The 23,445-nt window shown below is 35.9% G+C and overlaps 2 non-coding genes across 2 annotated transcripts; both read right to left on the bottom strand.

The window, feature by feature from the left end:
* Positions 1–1,973: 1,973 nt before the first annotated feature.
* Positions 1,974–2,047, bottom strand: TRNAN-GUU (transfer RNA asparagine (anticodon GUU)). Its single transcript has one exon. It is a non-coding gene; the product is annotated as a tRNA-Asn (tRNA).
* Positions 2,048–20,138: 18,091 nt separating this feature from the next.
* On the bottom strand, positions 20,139–20,212 carry TRNAN-AUU (transfer RNA asparagine (anticodon AUU)). Its single transcript has one exon. It is a non-coding gene; the product is annotated as a tRNA-Asn (tRNA).
* Between the last annotated feature and the right edge of the window lie 3,233 nt (positions 20,213–23,445).

The raw sequence follows: 23,445 nt of genomic DNA, 5'->3' as shown, positions 1-23,445 counted from the left end.
CCACACTTATGGTAGCTCCAAACTTGCACCAATTTGTTGTAGCACCATATGCTGTATAAAAAAGTGATATCGGGTTGCTAGTCGTCCAATTTCAACTGCTGTAACTGGTGTTACTATACTGTTGCAAGGTTAACTTACTCCCTTTGTAAATAATTGAATCAACTTCTCAGAATTAACCCAGTGGATCCCAGTATCTGGTATATATTAATAAATTTTTTCTTATTCTTCTGGCTAAAAGTCACTGTGAATTTTTAGCTTATTCTCTATATCTTCTTAGGACTGATCACTTGTTTTCAATTTGTAAAGTTCTTTCTATTATTATCTAACACTAGTTGGAAAGCCATGGATGTAGAGTTAGTAAAGTCATAGCTGTTAATTTCCATGTAAGTTTGTGTATTGAGGTAAAATGAAGACAAATGTCTGGTAAATTTCGTCAAATAAAGAATTCTCTTGCCACAGAATAACAAATACTAAACACGTCCCTGGGTGGGATGGAACCACCAACCTTTCAGTTAACAGCTGAACGCGCTAACCAATTGCGCCACAGAGACACGTGAAAGTGCTTTATAATGGATATTATCAGTAAGCGAAGATGAACCAGCAGAACTGAACTTAAACTGCTTAAAAGTTTCTAACTTGGATCATTTCTTACAAATGGACACTATAATATGAACTTGTGCAAAGTAAGAAATAACAGGATTATACCCTGTGAATTGAGAATTTTGTCAGAGTGTGAAAATATGTTAGTCATGATGGGGGCGAATCAATCCAGTTATAAAAGGGTTGAAATAGGGGGATTTCAGTTAGTCCAAGGATCCAAGTATATGAGAACTTATTTGCAGTGTCATGAAAAATTCTGGTGATGTATTCACAATGATAGATGTGCCAAATTGTATTTATAATAAAGATAGAAAATGGTGGAACTGAGTTTTTTCAATATAAAGCTATATGGCATTTGCTAGCACTTAAAATATGTGTTTTAAATTTGTGGGTATACTTAGGAATATCAGAAATATAATGAGATAAAAGGGAATATGACAGGGAGTTGGGCATTAAAATTCCAATGAGAAGGTAAGTAAGACAATGTATCTCTGTCCACAATGGAAGTAAGTTGGGACAGTGCCACCAGATGTGGGACAGTTTCCTCAGGCCCACAAAGTCTCCAACACAATGGTGATAAAGAAGGAAACATTTTATGAAATCATTAAGGTACTAAATACCAGCGATAATGGGATTTCACTAAACTTGAGGCTAATGGATGTTTTTGAGATGTTATTTCTAAATGTAATCCAGTCCGCATTCTCCAGATAAGATTTTGGAACCAAAATTTGCTGCAATATATGTGAAGAATAACATTCCTGACCAAAATTCTTCACTGTTTTTATTTTCTTCTGATGCCCCAGAGGAATGCTGAGTTACATATAGTTGTCTTGAAAATTACATGCAAACAATTTGGGGTTGATTCAAAGAGCTGATACACCACATTTCCTGTGAGTAACTGACTATAAGATACACTTATGGTAGCTCCAAACTTGCACCAATTTGTTGTAGCCCCATAATGCTACATAAAAAAGTGATATCGGATTGCTAGGGGTCCAATTTCAACTGCTGTAACTTGTGTTACTATACTGTTGCAAGATTAACTTACTCCCTTTTTAAATAATTGAATCAACTTCTCAGAATTAACCCAGTGGATCCCAGTATCTGGTATATATTAATACATTTTTCTTATTCTTCTGGCTAAAAGTCACTGTGAATTTTTAGCTTATTCTCTATATCTTCTTAGGACTGATCACTTGTTTTCAATTTGTAAAGTTCTTTCTAGTATTATCTAACACTAGCTGGAAAGCCATGGATGTAGAGTTAGTAAAGTCATAGCTGTTAATTTCCATGTAAGTTTGTGTATTGAGGTAAAATGAAGACAAATGCCTGGTAAATTTTGTCTAATACCACAAAATAACAAACACTAAACACGTCCCTGGGTGGTCTTGAACTACCAACCTTTCGGTTAACAGCCGAACGCGCTAACCAATTGCGCCACAGAGACACGTGAAAGTGCTTTCTAATGGATATTATCAGTAAGGGAAGATGAACCTGCAGAACTGAACTTAAACTGCATAAAAGTTTCTAACGTGGATCATTTCTTACAATATCAAAAATATAATGAGATAAAAGGGAATATGACAGGGAGTTGGGCATTAAAATTCCAATGAGAAGGTAAGTAAGACAATGTATCTCTGTCCACAATGGAAGTAAGTTGGAACAGTGCCACCAGATGTGGGACAGTTTCCTCAGCCCCACAAAGTCTCCAACACAATGGTGATAAAGAAGGAAACATTTTATGAAATCATTAAGGTACTAAATACCAACGATAATGGGATTTCACTAAACTTGAGGCTAATGGATGTTTTTGAGATGTTATCTCTAAATGTAATCCATTCCTCTTGGTGTGAGTGGTGTAATTGCTTTTAACATCAAAGGGGAATTAGCTCAAATGGTAGAGCGCTCGCTTAGCATGTGAGAGGTAACGGGATTGATGCCCGCATTCTCCAGATAAGATTTTGGAACCAAAATTTGCTTCAATATATCAAGTGAAGAATAACATTCGTGACCAAAAATCTTCATTGTTTTAATTTCTTCTGATGCCCCAGAGGAATGCTGAGTTACATATAGCTGTCTTGAAAATTACATGCAAACAATTTGGGGTTGATTCAAAGAGCTGATACACCACATTTCCTGTGAGTACCTGACTATAAGCTTCACTTATGGTAGCTCCAAACTTGCAGCAATTTGTTGTAGCCCCATAATGCTGCATAAAAAAGTGATATCGGGTTGCTAGGGGTCCAATTTCAACTGCTGTAACTGGTGTTACTATACTGTTGCAAGGTTAATTTACCCTCTTTGTAAATAATTGAATCAACTTCTCAGAATTAACCCAGTGGATCCCAGTATCTGGTATATATTAATACATTTTTCTTATTCTTCTGGCTAAAAGTCACTGTGAATTTTTAGCTTATTCTCTATATCTTCTTAGGACTGATCACTTGTTTTCAATTTGAAAAGTTCTTTCTAGTATTATCTAACACTAGCTGGAAAGCCATGGATGTAGAGTTAGTAAAGTCATAGCTGTTAATTTCCATGTAAGTTTGTGTATTCAGGTAAAATGAAGACAAAAGCCTGGTAAATTTTGTCAAATACTGAATCCTCCTGCCACAGAATAACAAATACTAAACACGTCCCTGGGTGGGATGGAACCACCAACCTTTCAGTTAACTGCCGAACGTGCAAACCAACTGCATCAACTAGACACGTGAATGTGCTTATTAATGGATATTATCTGTAAGGGAAGATGAACCAGCAGAACTGAACTTAAACTACTTAAAAGTTTCTAACTTGGATCATTTCTTACAAATGGACACTATAATATGAACTTGTGCAAAGTAAGAAATAACAGGATTATACCCTGTGAATTGAGAATTTTGTCAGGGTGTCAAAATATCTTAGTCATGATGGGGGCGAATCAAACCAGTTATAAAAGGGTTGAAATAGGGGGATCTCAGTTAGTCCAAGGATCCAAAGTATATGAGAACTTATTTGCAGTGTTATGAAAAATTCTGGTGATGTATTCACAATGATAGATGTGCCAAATTGTATTTATAATAAAGATTGAGAATGGTGGAACTGAGCTTTTTCAATATAAAGCTATATGGCATTTGGTAGCACTCAAAATATGTGTTATAAATTTGTGGGTATACTTAGGAATATCAGAAATATAATGAGATAAAAGGGAATATGACAGGGAGTTGGGCATTAAAATTCCTATGAGAAGGAAAGCAAGACAATGTATCTCTGTCCTCAATGGAAGTAAGTTGGGACAGTGCCACTAGATGTGGGACAGTTTCCTCAGCCCCACAAAGTCTCCAACACAATGGTGATAAAGAAGGAAACATTTTATGAAATCATTAAGGTAGTAAATACCAACGATAATGGGATTTCACTAAACTTGAGGCTAATGGATGTTTTTGAGATGTTATCTCTAAATGTAATCCAGTCCTGTTGGTGTGAGTGGTGTAAATTGTTTTATCATCAAAGGGGAATTATCTCAAATGGTAGAGCGCTCACTTAGCATACAAGAGGTAGCAGGATCGATGCCTGTATTCTCCAGATAAGATTTTGGAACCAAATTTTGCTGCAATATATCAAGTGAAGAATATCATTCCTGACCAAAATTCTTCACTGTTTTAATTTTCTTCTGATGCCCCAGAGGACTGCTGAGTTACATACAGTTATCTTGAAAATTACATGCAAACAATTTGGGGTTGATTCAAAGAGCTGATACACCACATTTCCTGTGAGTAACTGACTATAAGCCACACTTATGGTAGCTCCAAACTTGCAGCAATTTGTTGTAGCCCCATAATGCTGCATAAAAAAGTGATATTGGGTTGCTAGGGGTCCAATTTCAACTGCTGTAACTGGTGTTACTATACTGTTGCATGGTTAACTTACCCCCTTTGTAAATATTTGAATCAACTTCTCAGAATTAACCCAGTGGATCCCAGTATCTGGTATATATTAATACATTTTTCTTATTCTTCTGGCTAAAAGTCACTGTTAATTTTTCGCTTATTCTCTATATCTTCTTAGGACTGATCACTTGTTTTCAATTTGTAAAGTTCTTTCTAGTATTATCTAACACTAGTTGGAAAGCCATGGATGTAGAGTTAGAAAAGTCATAGCTGTTAATTTCCATGTAAGTTTGTGTATTGAGGTAAAATGAAGACAAAGGCCTGGTAAATTTTGTCAAATAAAGAATCCTCCTGCCACAGAATAACAAATACTAAACACGTCTCTGGGTGGGCTTGAACCACCAACCATTTTGTTAATAGCCGAACGCACTATCCAATTGCAGCACAGAGACTCGTGAAATTGCTTTCTAATGGATATTAACAGTAAGGGAAGATGAACCAGCAGAACTGAACTTAAACTGCTTAAAAGTTTCTAACTTGGATCATTTCTTACAAATGGACACTATAATATGAACTTGTGCAAAGTAAGAAATAACAGGATTATACCCTGTGAATTGAGAATTTTGTCAGGGTGTCAAAATATCTTAGTCATGATGGGGGCGAATCAAATCAGTTATAAAAGGGTTGAAATAGGGGGATTTCAGTTAGTCCAAGGATCCAAGTATATGAGAACTTATTTGCAGTGATATGAAAAATTCTGGTGATGTATTCACAATGATAGATGTGCCAAATTGTATTTATAATAAAGATAGAGAATGGTGGAACTGACTTTTTTCAATATAAAGCTATATGGCATTTGGTAGCACTCAAAATATGTGTTATAAATTTGTGGGTATACTTAGGAAAATCAGAAATATAATGAGATAAAAGGGAATATGACAGGGAGTTGGACATTAAAATTTGTATGAGAAGGTAAGTAAGACAATGTATATCTGTCCACAATGGAAGTAAGTTGGGACAGTGCCACCAGATGTGGGACAGTTTCCTCAGCCCCACAAAGTCTCCAACACAATGGTGATATAGAAGGAAACATTTTATGAAATCATTAAGGTACTAAATACCAACGTAAATGGGATTTCACTAAACTTGAGGCTAATGGATGTTTTTGAGATGTTATCTCTAAATGTAATCCAGTCCTCTTGGTGTGAGTGGTGTAAATTGTATTATCATCAAAGGGGAATTAGCTCAAATGGTAGAGCGCTCGCTTAGCATGCGAGAGGTAGCTGGATCGATGCCTGCATTCTCCAGATAACATTTTGGAACCAAAATTTGCTGCAATATAACAAGTGAAGAATAACATTCCTGACCAAAATTCTTCACTGTTATCATTTTCTTCTAATGCCCCAGAGGACTGCTGAGTTACATATAGTTATCTTGAAAATTACATGCAAACAATTTGGGGTTGATTCAAAGAGCTGATACACAACATTTGCTGTGAGTTTCTGACTTTAAGCCACACTTATGGTAGCTCCAAACTTGCAGCATTTTGTTGCAGCCCCATAATGCTGCATAAAAAAGTGATATCAGGTTGCTAGGGGTCCAATTTCAACTGCTGTAACTGGTGTTACTATACTGTTGCAAGGTTAACTTACCCCCTTTTTTAAATAATTGTATCAACTTCTCAGAATTAACCCAGTGGATCCCAGTATCGGGTATATATTAATAAATTTTTCTTATTCTTCTGGCTAAAAGTCACTGTGAATTTTTAGCTTATTCTCTATATCTTCTTAGGACTGATCACTTGTTTTCAATTTGTAAAGTTCTTTCTAGTATTATCTAACACTAGCTGGAAAGCCATGGATGTAGAGTTAGTAAAGTCATAGCTGTTAATTTCCATGTAAGTTTGTGTATTAAGGTAAAATGAAGACAAATGCCTGGTAAACGTGAAAGTGCTTTCTAATGGATATTTTCAGTAAGGGAAGATAAACCAGCAGAACTGAACTTAAACTGCATAAAAGTTTCTAACTTGGATCATTTCTTACAATATCAAAAATATAATGAGATAAAAGGGAATATGACTGGGAGTTGGGCATTAAAATTCCAATGAGAAGGTAAGTAAGACAATGTATCTCTGTCCACAATGGAAGTAAGTTGGGACAGTGCCACCAGATGTGGGACAGTTTCCTCAGCCCCACAAAGTCTCCAACACAATGGTGATAAAGAAGGAAACATTTTATGAAATCATTAAGGTACTAAATACCAACGTAAATGGGATTTCACTAAACTTGAGGCTAATGGATGTTTTTGAGATGTTATCTCTAAATGTAATCCAGTCCTCTTGGTGTGAGTGGTGTAAATGCTTTTAACATCAAAGGGGAATTAGCTCAAATGGTAGAGTGCTTGCTTAGCATGCGAGAGGTAGTGGGATCGATGCCTGCATTCTCCAGATAATATTTGGGAACCAAAATTTGCTGCAATATATCAAGTGAAGAAAACATTCCTTACCAAAATTCTTCACTGTTTTTATTTTCTTCTGATGCCCCAGAGGAATGCAGAGTTACATATAGTTGTCTTGAAAATTACATGCAAAGAATTTGGGGTTGATTCAAAGAGCTGATACACCACATTTAATGTGAGTAACTGACTATAAGCCACACTTATGGTAGCTCCAAACTTGCACCAATTTGTTGTAGCACCATATGCTGTATAAAAAAGTGATATCGGGTTGCTAGTCGTCCAATTTCAACTGCTGTAACTGGTGTTACTATACTGTTGCAAGGTTAACTTACTCCCTTTGTAAATAATTGAATCAACTTCTCAGAATTAACCCAGTGGATCCCAGTATCTGGTATATATTAATAAATTTTTTCTTATTCTTCTGGCTAAAAGTCACTGTGAATTTTTAGCTTATTCTCTATATCTTCTTAGGACTGATCACTTGTTTTCAATTTGTAAAGTTCTTTCTATTATTATCTAACACTAGTTGGAAAGCCATGGATGTAGAGTTAGTAAAGTCATAGCTGTTAATTTCCATGTAAGTTTGTGTATTGAGGTAAAATGAAGACAAATGTCTGGTAAATTTCGTCAAATAAAGAAATCTCTTGCCACAGAATAACAAATACTAAACACGTCCCTGGGTGGGATGGAACCACCAACCTTTCAGTTAACAGCTGAACGCGCTAACCAATTGCGCCACAGAGACACGTGAAAGTGCTTTATAATGGATATTATCAGTAAGCGAAGATGAACCAGCAGAACTGAACTTAAACTGCTTAAAAGTTTCTAACTTGGATCATTTCTTACAAATGGACACTATAATATGAACTTGTGCAAAGTAAGAAATAACAGGATTATACCCTGTGAATTGAGAATTTTGTCAGAGTGTGAAAATATGTTAGTCATGATGGGGGCGAATCAATCCAGTTATAAAAGGGTTGAAATAGGGGGATTTCAGTTAGTCCAAGGATCCAAGTATATGAGAACTTATTTGCAGTGTCATGAAAAATTCTGGTGATGTATTCACAATGATAGATGTGCCAAATTGTATTTATAATAAAGATAGAAAATGGTGAAACTGAGTTTTTTCAATATAAAGCTATATGGCATTTGCTAGCACTTAAAATATGTGTGTTAAATTTGTGGGTATACTTAGGAATATCAGAAATATAATGAGATAAAAGGGAATATGACAGGGAGTTGGGCATTAAAATTCCAATGAGAAGGTAAGTAAGACAATGTATCTCTGTCCACAATGAAAGTAAGTTGGGACAGTGCCACCAGATGTGGGACAGTTTCCTCAGGCCCACAAAGTCTCCAACACAATGGTGATAAAGAAGGAAACATTTTATGAAATCATTAAGGTACTAAATACCAGCGATAATGGGATTTCACTAAACTTGAGGCTAATGGATGTTTTTGAGATGTTATTTCTAAATGTAATCCAGTCCGCATTCTCCAGATAAGATTTTGGAACCAAAATTTGCTGCAATATATGTGAAGAATAACATTCCTGACCAAAATTCTTCACTGTTTTTATTTTCTTCTGATGCCCCAGAGGAATGCTGAGTTACATATAGTTGTCTTGAAAATTACATGCAAACAATTTGGGGTTGATTCAAAGAGCTGATACACCACATTTCCTGTGAGTAACTGACTATAAGCTACACTTATGGTAGCTCCAAACTTGCACCAATTTGTTGTAGCCCCATAATGCTACATAAAAAAGTGATATCGGATTGCTAGGGGTCCAATTTCAACTGCTGTAACTTGTGTTACTATACTGTTGCAAGATTAACTTACTCCCTTTTTAAATAATTGAATCAACTTCTCAGAATTAACCCAGTGGATCCCAGTATCTGGTATATATTAATACATTTTTCTTATTCTTCTGGCTAAAAGTCACTGTGAATTTTTAGCTTATTCTTTATATCTTCTTAGGACTGATCACTTGTTTTCAATTTGTAAAGTTCTTTCTAGTATTATCTAACACTAGCTGGAAAGCCATGGATGTAGAGTTAGTAAAGTCATAGCTGTTAATTTCCATGTAAGTTTGTGTATTGAGGTAAAATGAAGACAAATGCCTGGTAAATTTTGTCTAATACCACAAAATAACAAACACTAAACACATCCCTGGGTGGTCTTGAACTACCAACCTTTCGGTTAACAGCCGAACGCGCTAACCAATTGCGCCACAGAGACACGTGAAAGTGCTTTCTAATGGATATTATCAGTAAGGGAAGATGAACCTGCAGAACTGAACTTAAACTGCATAAAAGTTTCTAACGTGGATCATTTCTTACAATATCAAAAATATAATGAGATAAAAGGGAATATGACAGGGAGTTGGGCATTAAAATTCCAATGAGAAGGTAAGTAAGACAATGTATCTCTGTCCACAATGGAAGTAAGTTGGAACAGTGCCACCAGATGTGGGACAGTTTCCTCAGCCCCACAAAGTCTCCAACACAATGGTGATAAAGAAGGAAACATTTTATGAAATCATTAAGGTACTAAATACCAACGATAATGGGATTTCACTAAACTTGAGGCTAATGGATGTTTTTGAGATGTTATCTCTAAATGTAATCCATTCCTCTTGGTGTGAGTGGTGTAATTGCTTTTAACATCAAAGGGGAATTAGCTCAAATGGTAGAGCGCTCGCTTAGCATGTGAGAGGTAACGGGATTGATGCCCGCATTCTCCAGATAAGATTTTGGAACCAAAATTTGCTTCAATATATCAAGTGAAGAATAACATTCGTGACCAAAAATCTTCATTGTTTTAATTTCTTCTGATGCCCCAGAGGAATGCTGAGTTACATATAGCTGTCTTGAAAATTACATGCAAACAATTTGGGGTTGATTCAAAGAGCTGATACACCACATTTCCTGTGAGTACCTGACTATAAGCTTCACTTATGGTAGCTCCAAACTTGCAGCAATTTGTTGTAGCCCCATAATGCTGCATAAAAAAGTGATATCGGGTTGCTAGGTGTCCAATTTCAACTGCTGTAACTGGTGTTACTATACTGTTGCAAGGTTAACTTTTCCCCTTTGTAAATAATTGAATCAACTTCTCAGAATTAACCCAGTGGATCCCAGTATCTGGTATATATTAATACATTTTTCTTATTCTTCTGGCTAAAAGTCACTGTGAATTTTTAGCTTATTCTCTATATCTTCTTAGGACTGATCACTTGTTTTCAATTTGAAAAGTTCTTTCTAGTATTATCTAACACTAGCTGGAAAGCCATGGATGTAGAGTTAGTAAAGTCATAGCTGTTAATTTCCATGTAAGTTTGTGTATTCAGGTAAAATGAAGACAAAAGCCTGGTAAATTTTGTCAAATACTGAATCCTCCTGCCACAGAATAACAAATACTAAACACGTGCCTGGGTGGGATGGAACCACCAACCTTTCAGTTAACTGCCGAACGTGCAAACCAACTGCATCAACTAGACACGTGAATGTGCTTATTAATGGATATTATCTGTAAGGGAAGATGAACCAGCAGAACTGAACTTAAACTACTTAAAAGTTTCTAACTTGGATCATTTCTTACAAATGGACACTATAATATGAACTTGTGCAAAGTAAGAAATAACAGGATTATACCCTGTGAATTGAGAATTTTGTCAGGGTGTCAAAATATCTTAGTCATGATGGGGGCGAATCAAACCAGTTATAAAAGGGTTGAAATAGGGGGATCTCAGTTAGTCCAAGGATCCAAGTATATGAGAACTTATTTGCAGTGTTATGAAAAATTCTGGAGATGTAATCACAATGATAGATGTGCCAAACTGTTTTTATAATAAAGATAGAGAATGGTGGAACTGAGTTTCTTCAATATAAAGCTATATGACATTTGGTAGCACTCGAAATATCTGTTATAATTTGTGGGTATACTTAGGAATATTTATAATAAAGATAGAGAATGGTGGAACTGAGTTTTTTCAATATAAAGCTATATGGCATTTGGTAGCACTCAAAATATGTGTTATAAATTTGTGGGTATACTTAGGAATATCAGAATTATAATGAGAAAAAAGGGAATATGATAGGGAGTTGGGCATTACAATTTCTATGAGAAGGAAAGCAAGACAATGTATGTCTGTCCACAATGGAAAAAAGTTGGGACAGTGCCACCAGATGTGGGACAGTTTCCTCAGCCCCACAAAGTCTCCAACACAATGGTGATAAAGAAGGAAACATTTTATGAAATCATTAAGGTACTAAATACCAACGATAATGGGATTTCACTAAACTTGAGGCTAATGGATGTTTTTGAGATGATATCTCTAAATGTAATCCAGTCCTCTTGGTGTAAGTGGTGTAAATGGTTTTAACATCAAAGGGGAATTAACTCAAATGGTAGAGCGCTCGCTTAGCATGCGAGAGGTAGCGGGATCAATGCCCGCATTCTCCAGATAAGATTTTGGAACCAAAATTTGCTGCAGTATATCAAGTGAAGAATAACATTCCTGACCAAAATTCTTCACTGTTTTTATTTTCTTCTGATGCCCCAGAGGAATGCTGAGTTACATATAGTTGTCTTGAAAATTACATGCAAACAATTTGGGGTTGATTCAAAGAGCTGAAACACCACATTTCCTGTGAGTAACTGACTATAAGCCACACTTATGGTAGCTCCTAACTTGCAGCAATTTGTTGTAGCCCCATAATGCTGCATAAAAAAGTGATATCAGGTTGCTAGGGGTCCAATTTCAACTGCTGTAACTGGTGTTACTATACTGTTGCAAGGTTAACTAACCCCATTTGTAAATAATTGAATCAACTTCTCAGAATTAACCCAGTGGATCCCAGAATCTGGTATATATTAATACATTTTTGTTATTCTTCTGGCTATAAGTCACTGTGAATTTTTAGCTTATTCTCTATATCTTCTTAGGACTGATCACTTGTTTTCAATTTGTAAAGTTCTTTCTAGTATTATCTAACACTAGCTGGAAAGCCATGGATGTAGAGTTAGTAAAGTCATAGCTGTTAATTTCCATGTAAGTTTGTGTATTGAGGTAAAATGAAGACAAATGCCTGGTAAATTTTGTCAAATACAGAATCCGCCTGCCACAGAATAACAAACACCAAAAACATCCAAGGGTGGGCTTGAACCACCAACATTTCAGTTAACAGCCAAAAACACGCTAACCAATTGCCCCACAGAGACACATGAAAGTGCTTTCTAATGGATATTATCAGTAAGGGAAGATGAACCAGCAGAACTGAACTTAAACTGCTTAAAAGTTTCTAACTTGGATCATTTCTTACAAATGGACACTATAATATGAACTTGTGCAAAGTAAGAAATAACAGGATTATACCCTGTGAATTGAGAATTTTGTCAGTGTGGGAAAATATCTTAGTCATGATGGGGGCGAATCAATCCAGTTATAAAAGGGTTGAAATAGGGGGATTTCAGTTAGTCCAAGGATCCAAGTATATGAGAACTTATTTGCAGTGTTATGAAAAAGTCTGGTGATGTATTCACAATGATAAATGTGCCAAATTGTATTTATAATAAAGATAGAGAATGGTGGAACTGAGTTTTTTCAATATAAAGCTATATGGCATTTGGTAGCACTCAAAATATGTGTTATAAATTTGTGGGTATACTTAGGAATATCAGAAATATAATGAGATAAAAGGGAATATGACAGGGAGTTGGGCATTACAATTCCTATGAGAAGGAGAGCAAGACAATGTATGTCTGTCCACAATGGAAGTAAGTTGGGACAGTGCCACCAGATGTGGGACAGTTTCCTCAGCCCCACAAAGTCTCCAACACAACGGTGATAAAGAAGGAAACATTTTATGAAATCATTAAGGTACTAAATACCAACGATAATGGGATTTCACTAAACTTGAGGCTAATGGATGTTTTTGAAATGTTATCTCTAAATGTAATCCAGTCCTCTTGGTGTAAGTGGTGTAAATGGTTTTAACATCAAAGTGGAATTAGCTCAAATGGTAGAGCGCTTGCTTAGCATGCGAGAGGTAGTGGGATCAATGCCCGCATTCTCCAGATAAGATTTTGGAACCAAAATTTGCTGCTGTATATCAAGTGAAGAATAACATTCCTGACCAAAATCCTTCACTGTTTTTAGTTTCTTCTGATGCCCCAGAGGAATGCTGAGTTACACATAGTTTTCTTGAAGATTACATGCAAACAATTTGGGGTTGATTCAAAGAGCTGATACACCACATATCATGTGAGTAACAGACTATAAGCCACACTTATGGTAGCTCCAAACTTGCACCAATTTGTTTTAGCCCCATAATGCTGCATAAAAAAGTGATATCGGGTTGCTAGGGGTCCAATTTCAACTGCTGTAACTGGTGTTACTATACTGTTGCAAGGTTAACTTACTCCATTTGTAAATAATTGAATCAACTTCTCAGAATTAACCCAGTGGATCACAGTATCTGGTATATATTAATACATTTTTGTTATTCTTCTGGCTATAAGTCACTGTGAATTTTTAGCTTATTCTCTATATTTTCATAGGACTGATCACTTGTTTTCAATTTGTAAAGTTCTTTCTAGTATTATCTAACACTATCTTAAAGCCATGGATGTAGAGTTAGTAAAGTCATAGCTGTTAATTTCCATGTAAGTTTGTGTATTGAGGTAAAATGAAGACAAATGCCTGGTAAATTTGGTCAAATACAAAATCTTTCTGTCTCAGAATAACCAATACCAAACACGCCCCTGGGTGGGCTTGAACCACCAACCTTTCAGTTAACAGCCGAATACGCTAACCAATTGCGCCACAGAGACACGTGAAAATGGTTTTTAATGGATATTATCAGTAACGGAAGATGAACCAGCAGAATTGAAATTAAACTGCTTAAAAGTTTCTAACTTGGATTATTTCTTACAAATGGACACTATAATATGAACTTGTGCAAAGTAAGAAATAACATGATTATACCCTGTGAATTGAGAATTTTGTCAGGGTGTGAAAATATCTTAGTCATGATGGGGGCGAATCAATCCAGTTATAAAAGGGTTGAAATTGGGGGATTTCAGTTAGTCCAAGGATCCAAGTATATGAGAACTTATTTGCAGTGTTATGAAAAATTCTGGTGATGTATTCACAATGATAGATGTGCCAAATTGTATTTATAATAAAGATAGAGAATGGTGGAACTGAGTTTTTTCAATATAAAGCTATATGGCATTTGGTAGCACTCAAAATATGTGTTATAAATTTGTGGGTATACTTAGGAATATCAGAATTATAATGAGAAAAAAGGGAATATGATAGGGAGTTGGGCATTACAATTTCTATGAGAAGGAAAGCAAGACAATGTATGTCTGTCCACAGTGGAAAAAAGTTGGGACAGTGCCACCAGATGTGGGACAGTTTCCTCCGCCCCACAAAGTCTCCAACACAATGGTGATAAAGAAGGAAACATTTTATGAAATCATTAAGGTACTAAATACCAACGATAATGGGATTTCACTAAACTTGAGGCTAATGGATGTTTTTGAGATGTTATCTCTAAATGTAATCCAGTCCTCTTGGTGTAAGTGGTGTAAATGGTTTTAACATCAAAGGGGAATTAACTCAAATGGTAGAGTGCTCGCTTAGCATGCGAGAGGTAGCGGGATCGATGCCCGCATTCTCCAGATAAGATTTTGGAACCAAAATTTGCTGCAGTATATCAAGTGAAGAAAAACATTCCTGACCAAAATTCTTCACTGTTTTTATTTTCTTCTGATGCCCCAGAGAAATGCTGAGTTACATATAGTTGTCTTGAAAATTACATGCAAACAATTTGGGGTTGATTAAAAGAGCTGATACACCACATTTCCTGTGAGTAACTGACTATAAGCCACACTTATGGTAGCTCCTAACTTGCAGCAATTTGTTGTAGCCCCATAATGCTGCATAAAAAAGTGATATCGGGTTGCTAGGGGTCCAATTTCAACTGCTGTAACTGGTGTTACTATACTGTTGCAAGGTTAAATAACCCCATTTGTAAATAATTGAATCAACTTCTCAGAATTAACCCAGTGGATCCCAGTATCTGGTATATATTAATACATTTTTGTTATTCTTCTGGCTATAAGTCACTGTGAATTTTTAGCTTATTCTCTATATCTTCTTAGGACTGATCACTTGTTTTCAATTTGTAAAGTTCTTTCTAGTATTATCTAACACTAGCTGGAAAGCCATGGATGTAGAGTTAGTAAAGTCATAGCTGTTAATTTCCATGTAAGTTTGTGTATTGAGGTAAAATGAAGACAAATGCCTGGTAAATTTTGTCAAATACAGAATCCGCCTGCCACAGAATAACAAACACCAAAAACATCCAAGGGTGGGCTTGAACCACCAACATTTCAGTTAACAGCCAAAAACACGCTAACCAATTGCCCCACAGAGACACATGAAAGTGCTTTCTAATGGATATTATCAGTAAGGGAAGATGAACCAGCAGAACTGAACTTAAACTGCTTAAAAGTTTCTAACTTGGATCATTTCTTACAAATGGACACTATAATATGAACTTGTGCAAAGTAAGAAATAACAGGATTATACCCTGTGAATTGAGAATTTTGTTAGTGTGTGAAAATATCTTAGTCATGATGGGGGCGAATAAATCCAGTTATAAAATGGTTGAAATAGGGGGATTTCAGTTAGTCCAAGGATCCAAGTATATGAGAACTTATTTGCAGTGTTATGAAAAAGTCTGGTGATGTATTCACAATGATAAATGTGCCAAATTGTATTTATAATAAAGATAGAGAATGGTGGAACTGAGTTTTTTCAATATAAAGCTATATGGCATTTGGTAGCACTCAAAATATGTGTTATAAATTTGTGGGTATACTTAGGAATATCAGAAATATAATGAGATAAAAGGGAATATGACAGGGAGTTGGGCATTACAATTCCTATGAGAAGGAAAGCAAGACAATGTATGTCTGTCCACAATGGAAGTAAGTTGGGACAGTGCCACCAGATGTGGGACAGTTTCCTAAGCCCCACAAAGTCTCCAACACAATGGTGATAAAGAAGGAAACATTTTATGAAATCATTAAGGTACTAAATACCAACGATAATGGGATTTCACTAAACTTGAGGCTAATGGATGTTTTTGAGATGTTATCTCTAAATGTAATCCAGTCCTCCTGGTGTAAGTGGTGGAAATCGCTATAACATCAAAGGGGAATTAGCTCAAATGGTAGAATGCTTGCTTAGCATGCGAGAGGTAGCGGCATCGATGCCCGCATTCTCCAGATAAGATTTTGGAACCAAAATTTGCTGCAATATATCAAGTGAAGAATAACATTCCTGACCAAAATTCTTCACTGTTTTTATTTTCTTCTGATGCCCCAGAGGAATGCTGAGTTACATATAGTTGTCTTGAAAATTACATGCAAACAATTTGGGGTTGATTCAAAGAGCTGATACACCACATTTCCTGTGAGTAACTGGCTATAAGCCACACTTATGGTAGCTCCAAACTTACAGCAATTTGTTGTGGCCCCATAATGCTGCATAAAAAAGTGATATCGGGTTGCTAGGGGTCTAATTTCAACTGCTGTAACTGGTGTTGCTATACTGTTGCAGCGTTAACTTACCCCTTTTGTAAATAATTGAATCAACTTCTCAGAATTAACCCAGTGGATCACAGTATCTGGTATATATTAATACATTTTTGTTATTCTTCTGGCTATAAGTCACTGTGAATTTTTAGCTTATTCTCTATATCTTCTTAGGACTGATCACTTGTTTTCAATTTGTAAAGTTCTTTCTAGTATTATCTAACACTAGCTGGAAAGCCATGGATGTAGAGTTAGTAAAGTCATAGCTGTTAATTTTCATGTAAGTTTGTGTATTGAGGTAAAATGAAGACAAATGCCTGTTAAATTTTGTCAAATACCGAATCCTCCTGCCACAGAACAATAAACACCAAAAACATCCCTGGGTGGGCTTGAACCACCAACATTTCAGTTAACAGCCGAAAACACGCTAACCAATTGCCCCACAGAGACACATGAAAGTGCTTTCCAATGGATATTATCAGTAAGGGAAGATGAACCAGCAGAACTGAACTTAAACTACTTAAAAGTTTCTTTCTTGGATCATTTCTTACAAATGGACACTATAATATGAACTTGTGCAAAGTAAGAAATAACAGGATTATACCCTGTGAATTGAGAATTTTGTCAGGGTGTCAAAATATCTTAGTCATGATGGGGGCGAATCAAACCAGTTATAAAAGGGTTGAAATAGGGGGATTTCAGTTAGTCCAAGGATCCAAGTATATGACAACTTATTTGCAGTGTTATGAAAAATTCTGGTGATGTATTCACAATGATAGATGTGCCAAATTGTATTTACAATAAAGATAGAGAATGGTGGAACTGAGTTTTTTCAATAAAAAGCTATATGGCATTTGGTAGCACTCAAAATGTCTTATAAATTTGTGGGTATACTTAGGAATATCAGTAATATAATGAGATAAAAGGGAATATGACAGGGAGTTGGGCATTAAAATTCATATGAGAAGGAAAGCAAGACAATGTATCTCTGTCCACAATGGAAGTAAGTTGGGACAGTGCCACCAGATGTGGGACAGTTTCCTCAACCCCACAAAGTGTCCAACACAATGGTGATAAAGAAGGAAACATTTTATGAAATCATTAAGGTACTAAATACCAACGATAATGGGATTTCACTAAACTTGATGCTAATGGATGTTTTTGAGTTGTTATCGCTAAATGTAATCCAGTCCTCTTGGTGTGAGTGGTGTAAATGGTTTTAACATCAAAGGGGAATTAGCTCAATTGGTGGAGCACTCGCTTAGCATGCGAGAGGTAACGGGATCGATGCCCGCATTCTCCAGATAAGATTTTGGAACCAAAATTTGCTGCAATATATCAAGTGAAGAATAACATTCCTGAACCAAATTCTTCACTGTTTTTATTTTCTTCTGATGCCCCAGAGGAATGCTGAGTAACATATAGTTATCTTAAAAATTACATGCAAACAATTTGGGGATGATTCTAAGAGCTGATACATCACATTTCCTGTGAGTAACTGACTATAAGCCACACTTATGGTAGCTCCAAACTTGCAGCAATTTGTTGTAGCCCCATTATGCTGCATAAAAAAGTGATATTGGGTTGCTAGGGGTCCAATTTCATCTGCTGTAACTGGTGTTACTATACTGTTGCAAGGTTAACTTACCCCCTTTGTAATTAATTGAATCAACTTCTCAGAATTAACCCAGTGGATCCCAGTATCTGGTATATATTAATACATTTTTCTTATTCTTCTTGCTAAAAGTCACAGTGAATTTTTAGCTTATTCTCTATATCTTCTTAGGACTGATCACTTGTTTTCAATTTGTAAAGTTCTTTCTAGTATTATCTAACACTAGCTGGAAAGCCATGGATGTAGAGTTAGTAAAGTCATAGCTGTTAATTTCCATGTAAGTTTGTGTATTGTAGTAAAATGAAGACAAATGCCTGGTAAATTTTGTCAAATACAGAATCCTCCTGCCACAGAATAACAAATACTAAACACGTCCCTGGGTGGGATGGAACCACCAATCTTTCAGTTAACAGCCGAAAGTGCTAAGCAACTGCGTCACAGAGACACGTGAAAGTGCTTTTTAATGGATATTATCAGTAAGGGAAGGTGAACCAGCAGAACTGAACTTAAACTACTTAAAAGTTTCTAACTTGGATCATTTCATACAAATGGACACTATAATATGAACTTGTGCAAAGTAAGAAATAACAGGATTACCCTGTGAATTGAGAATTTTGTCAGGGTGTCAAAATATCTTAGTCATGATGGGGGCGAAATCAAACCAGTTATAAAAGGGTTGAAATAGGGGGATTTCAGTTAGTCCAAGGATCCAAGTATATGAGAACTTATTTGCAATGTTATGAAAAATTCTGGAGATGTATTCACAATGATAGATGTGCCAAATTCTATTTATAATAAAGATAGAGAATGGTGGAACTGAGTTTTTTCAATAAAAAGCTATATGGCATTTGGTAGCACTCAAAATATGTGTTATAAATTTGTGGGTATACTTAGGAATATCAGAAATATAATGAGATAAAAGGGAATATGACAGGGAGCTTGGCATTAATATCCCTATGAGAAGGAAAGCAAGACAATGTATCTCTGTCCTCAATGGAAGTAAGTTGGGACAGTGCCACCAGATGTGGGACAGTTTCCTCAGCCCCTCAAAGTCTCCAACACAATGGTGATAAAGAAGGAAACATTTTATGAAATCATTAAGGTACTAAATACCAACGATAATGGGATTTCACTAAACTTGAGGCTAATGGATGTATTTGAGATGTTATCTCTAAATGTAATCCAGTCCTTTTGGTGTGAGTGGTGTAAATGGTTTTAACATCAAAGGGGAATTAGCTCAAATGGTAGAGCGCTCACTTAGCATGCGAGAGGTAACAGGATTGATGCCCGCATTCTCCCGATAAGATTTTGGAACCAAAATTTTATTCAATATATCAAGTGAAGATAAACATTCCTGACCAAAATTCTTCACTGTTTTTATTTTCTTCTGATGCCCCAGAGGATTGCTGAGTTACATATAGTTGTCTTGAAATTGACATGCAAACAATTTGGGGTTGATTCAAAGAGCTGATACACCACATTTCCTGTGAGTAACTGACTATAAGCTTCACTTATGGTAGCTCCAAACTTTCAGCAATTTGTTGTAGCCCCATAATGCTGCATAAAAAAGTGATATCGGGTTGCTAGGGGTCCAATTTCAACTGCTGTAACTGGTGTTACTATACTGTTGCAAGGTTAACTTACCCCCTTTGTAAATAATTGAATCAACTTCTCAGAATTAACCCAGTGGATCCCAGTATCTGGTATATATTAATACATTTTTCTTATTCTTCTGGCTAAAAGTCACTGTGAATTTTTAGCTTATTCTCTATATCTTCTTAGGACTGATCACTTGTTTTCAATTTGTAAAGTTCTTTCTAGTATTATCTAACACTAGCTGGAAAGCCATGGATGTAGAGTTAGTAAAGTCATAGCTGTTAATTTCCATGTAAGTTTGTGTATTGAGGTAAAATGAAGACAAAGGCCTGGTAAATTTTGTCAAATACAGAATCCTCCTGTCACAGAATAACAAATACTAAACATGTCTCTGGGTGGGCTTGAACCACCAACCTTTTTGTTAATAGCCGAACGCGCTATCCAATTGCACCACAGAGACACGTGAAATTGCTTTCTAATGGATATTAACAGTAAGGGAAGATGAACCAGCAGAACTGAACTTAAACTGCTTAAAAGTTTCTAACTTGGATCATTTCTTACAAATGGACACTATAATATGAACTTGTGCAAAGTAAGAAATAACAGGATTATACCCTGTGAATTGAGAATTTTGTCAGGGTGTCAAAATATCTTAGTAATTATGGGGGGGAATCAAACCAGTTATAAAAGGGTTGAAATAGGGGGATTTCAGTTAGTCCAAGGATCCAAGTATATGAGAACTTATTTGCAGTGATATGAAAAATTCTGGTGATGTATTCACAATGATAGATGTGCCAAATTGTATTTATAATAAAAATAGAGAATGGTGGAACTGAGTTTTTTCAATATAAAGCTATATGGCATTTGGTAGCACTCAAAATATGTGTTATAAATTTGTGGGTATACTTAGGAATATCAGAAATATAATGAGATAAAAGGGAATATGACAGGGAGTTGGACATTAAAATTCCTATGAGAAGGAAAGCAAGACAATGTATCTCTGTCCTCAATGGAAGTAAGTTGGGACAGTGCCACCAGATGTGGGACAGTTTCCTCAGTCCCACAAAGTCTCCAACACAATGGTGATAAAGAAGGAAACATTTTATGAAATCATTAAGGTACTAAATACCAACGATAATGGGATTTCACTATACTTGAGGCTAATGGATGTTTTTGAGATGTTATCGCTAAATGTAATCCAGTCCTCTTGGTGTGAGTGGTGTAAATGGTTTTAACATCAAAGGGGAATTAGCTCAAATGGTAGATCGCTGGATTAGCATGCGAGAGGTAAGGGGATTGATGCCTGCATTCTCCAGATAAGATTTTGGAACCAAAATTTGCTTCAATGTATCAAGTGAAGAAGAACACTCCTGACCAAAATTCTTCATTGTTTTTATTTTCTTCTGATGCCCCAGAGAAATGCTGAGTTACATATAGTTGTCTTGAAAATAACATGCAAACAATTTGGGGTTGATTCAAAGAGCTGATTCACCACATTTCCTGTGAGTAACTGACTATAAGCTTCACTTATGGTAGCTCCAAACTTGCTGCAATTTGTTGTAGCCGCATAATGCCGCATAAAAAAGTGATATCGGGTTGCTAGGGGTCCAATTTCAACTACTGTAACTGGTGTTACTATACTGTTGCAAGGTTAACTTACCCTCTTTGTAAATAATTGAATCAACTTCTCAGAATTAACCCAGTGGATCCCAGTATCTGGTATATATTAATACATTTTTCTTTTTCTTCTGGCTAAAAGTCACTGTGAATTTTTCGCTTATTCTCTATATCTTCTTAGGACTGATTACTAGTTTTCAATTTGTAAAGTTCTTTCTAGTATTATCTAACACTAGCTGGAAAGCCATGGATGTAGAGTTAGTAAAGTCATAGCTGTTAATTTCCATGTAAGTTTGTGTTTTGAGGTAAAATGAAGACAAATGCCTGGTACATTTTGTCAAATACAGAATCCTCCTGCCACAGAATAACAAATACTAAACACGTCCCTGGGTGGGATGGAACCACCAACCTTTCAGTTAAAAGCCGAATGCACAAACCAACTGCATCACAGAGACACTTGAATGTGTTTTTTAATGGATATTATCAGTAAGGGAAGATGAACCAGCAGAACTGAACTTAAACTACTTAAAAGTTTCTAACTTGGATCATTTCTTACAAATGGACACTATAATATGAACTTGTGCAAAGTAAGAAATAACAGGATTATACCCTGTGAATTGAGAATTTTGTCAGTGTGTGAAAATATCTTAGTCATGATGGGGGCGAATAAATCCAGTTATAAAATGGTTGAAATAGGGGGATTTCAGTTAGTCCAAGGATCCAAGTATATGAGAACTTATTTGCAGTGTTATGAAAAAGTCTGGTGATGTATTCACAATGATAAATGTGCCAAATTGTATTTATAATAAAGATAGAGAATGGTGGAACTGAGTTTTTTCAATATAAAGCTATATGGCATTTGGTAGCACTCAAAATATGTGTTATAAATTTGTGGGTATACTTAGGAATATCAGAAATATAATGAGATAAAAGGGAATATGACAGGGAGTTGGGCATTACAATTCCTATGAGAAGGAAAGCAAGACAATGTATGTCTGTCCACAATGGAAGTAAGTTGGGACAGTGCCACCAGATGTGGGACAGTTTCCTAAGCCCCACAAAGTCTCCAACACAATGGTGATAAAGAAGGAAACATTTTATGAAATCATTAAGGTACTAAATACCAACGATAATGGGATTTCACTAAACTTGAGGCTAATGGATGTTTTTGAGATGTTATCTCTAAATGTAATCCAGTCCTCCTGGTGTAAGTGCTGGAAATCGCTATAACATCAAAGGGGAATTAGCTCAAATGGTAGAATGCTTGCTTAGCATGCGAGAGGTAGCGGCATCGATGCCCGCATTCTCCAGATAAGATTTTGGAACCAAAATTTGCTGCAATATATCAAGTGAAGAATAACATTCCTGACCAAAATTCTTCACTGTTTTTATTTTCTTCTGATGCCCCAGAGGAATGCTGAGTTACATATAGTTGTCTTGAAAATTACATGCAAACAATTTGGGGTTGATTCAAAGAGCTGATACACCACATTTCCTGTGAGTAACTGGCTATAAGCCACACTTATGGTAGCTCCAAACTTACAGCAATTTGTTGTGGCCCCATAATGCTGCATAAAAAAGTGATATCGGGTTGCTAGGGGTCTAATTTCAACTGCTGTAACTGGTGTTGCTATACTGTTGCAGCGTTAACTTACCCCTTTTGTAAATAATTGAATCAACTTCTCAGAATTAACCCAGTGGATCACAGTATCTGGTATATATTAATACATTTTTGTTATTCTTCTGGCTATAAGTCACTGTGAATTTTTAGCTTATTCTCTATATCTTCTTAGGACAGATCACTTGTTTTCAATTTGTAAAGTTCTTTATAGTATTATCTAACACTAGCTGGAAAGCCATGGATGTAGAGATAGTAAAGTCATAGCTGTTAATTTCCATGTAAGTTTGTGTATTGAGGTAAAATGAAGACAAATGCCTGGTACATTTTGTCAAATACAGAATCCTCCTGCCACAGAATAACAAATACTAAACACGTCCCTGGGTGGGATGGAACCACCAACCTTTCAGTTAAAAGCCAAATGCACAAACCAACTGCATCACAGAGACACTTGAATG

Source organism: Taudactylus pleione, unplaced genomic scaffold (assembly GCF_031769625.1).
Source record: "Taudactylus pleione unplaced genomic scaffold, aTauple2 ptg000174l, whole genome shotgun sequence".
NCBI lineage: Eukaryota > Metazoa > Chordata > Amphibia > Anura > Myobatrachidae > Taudactylus > Taudactylus pleione.
This window is presented reverse-complemented; position numbering and strand designations above follow the sequence as displayed.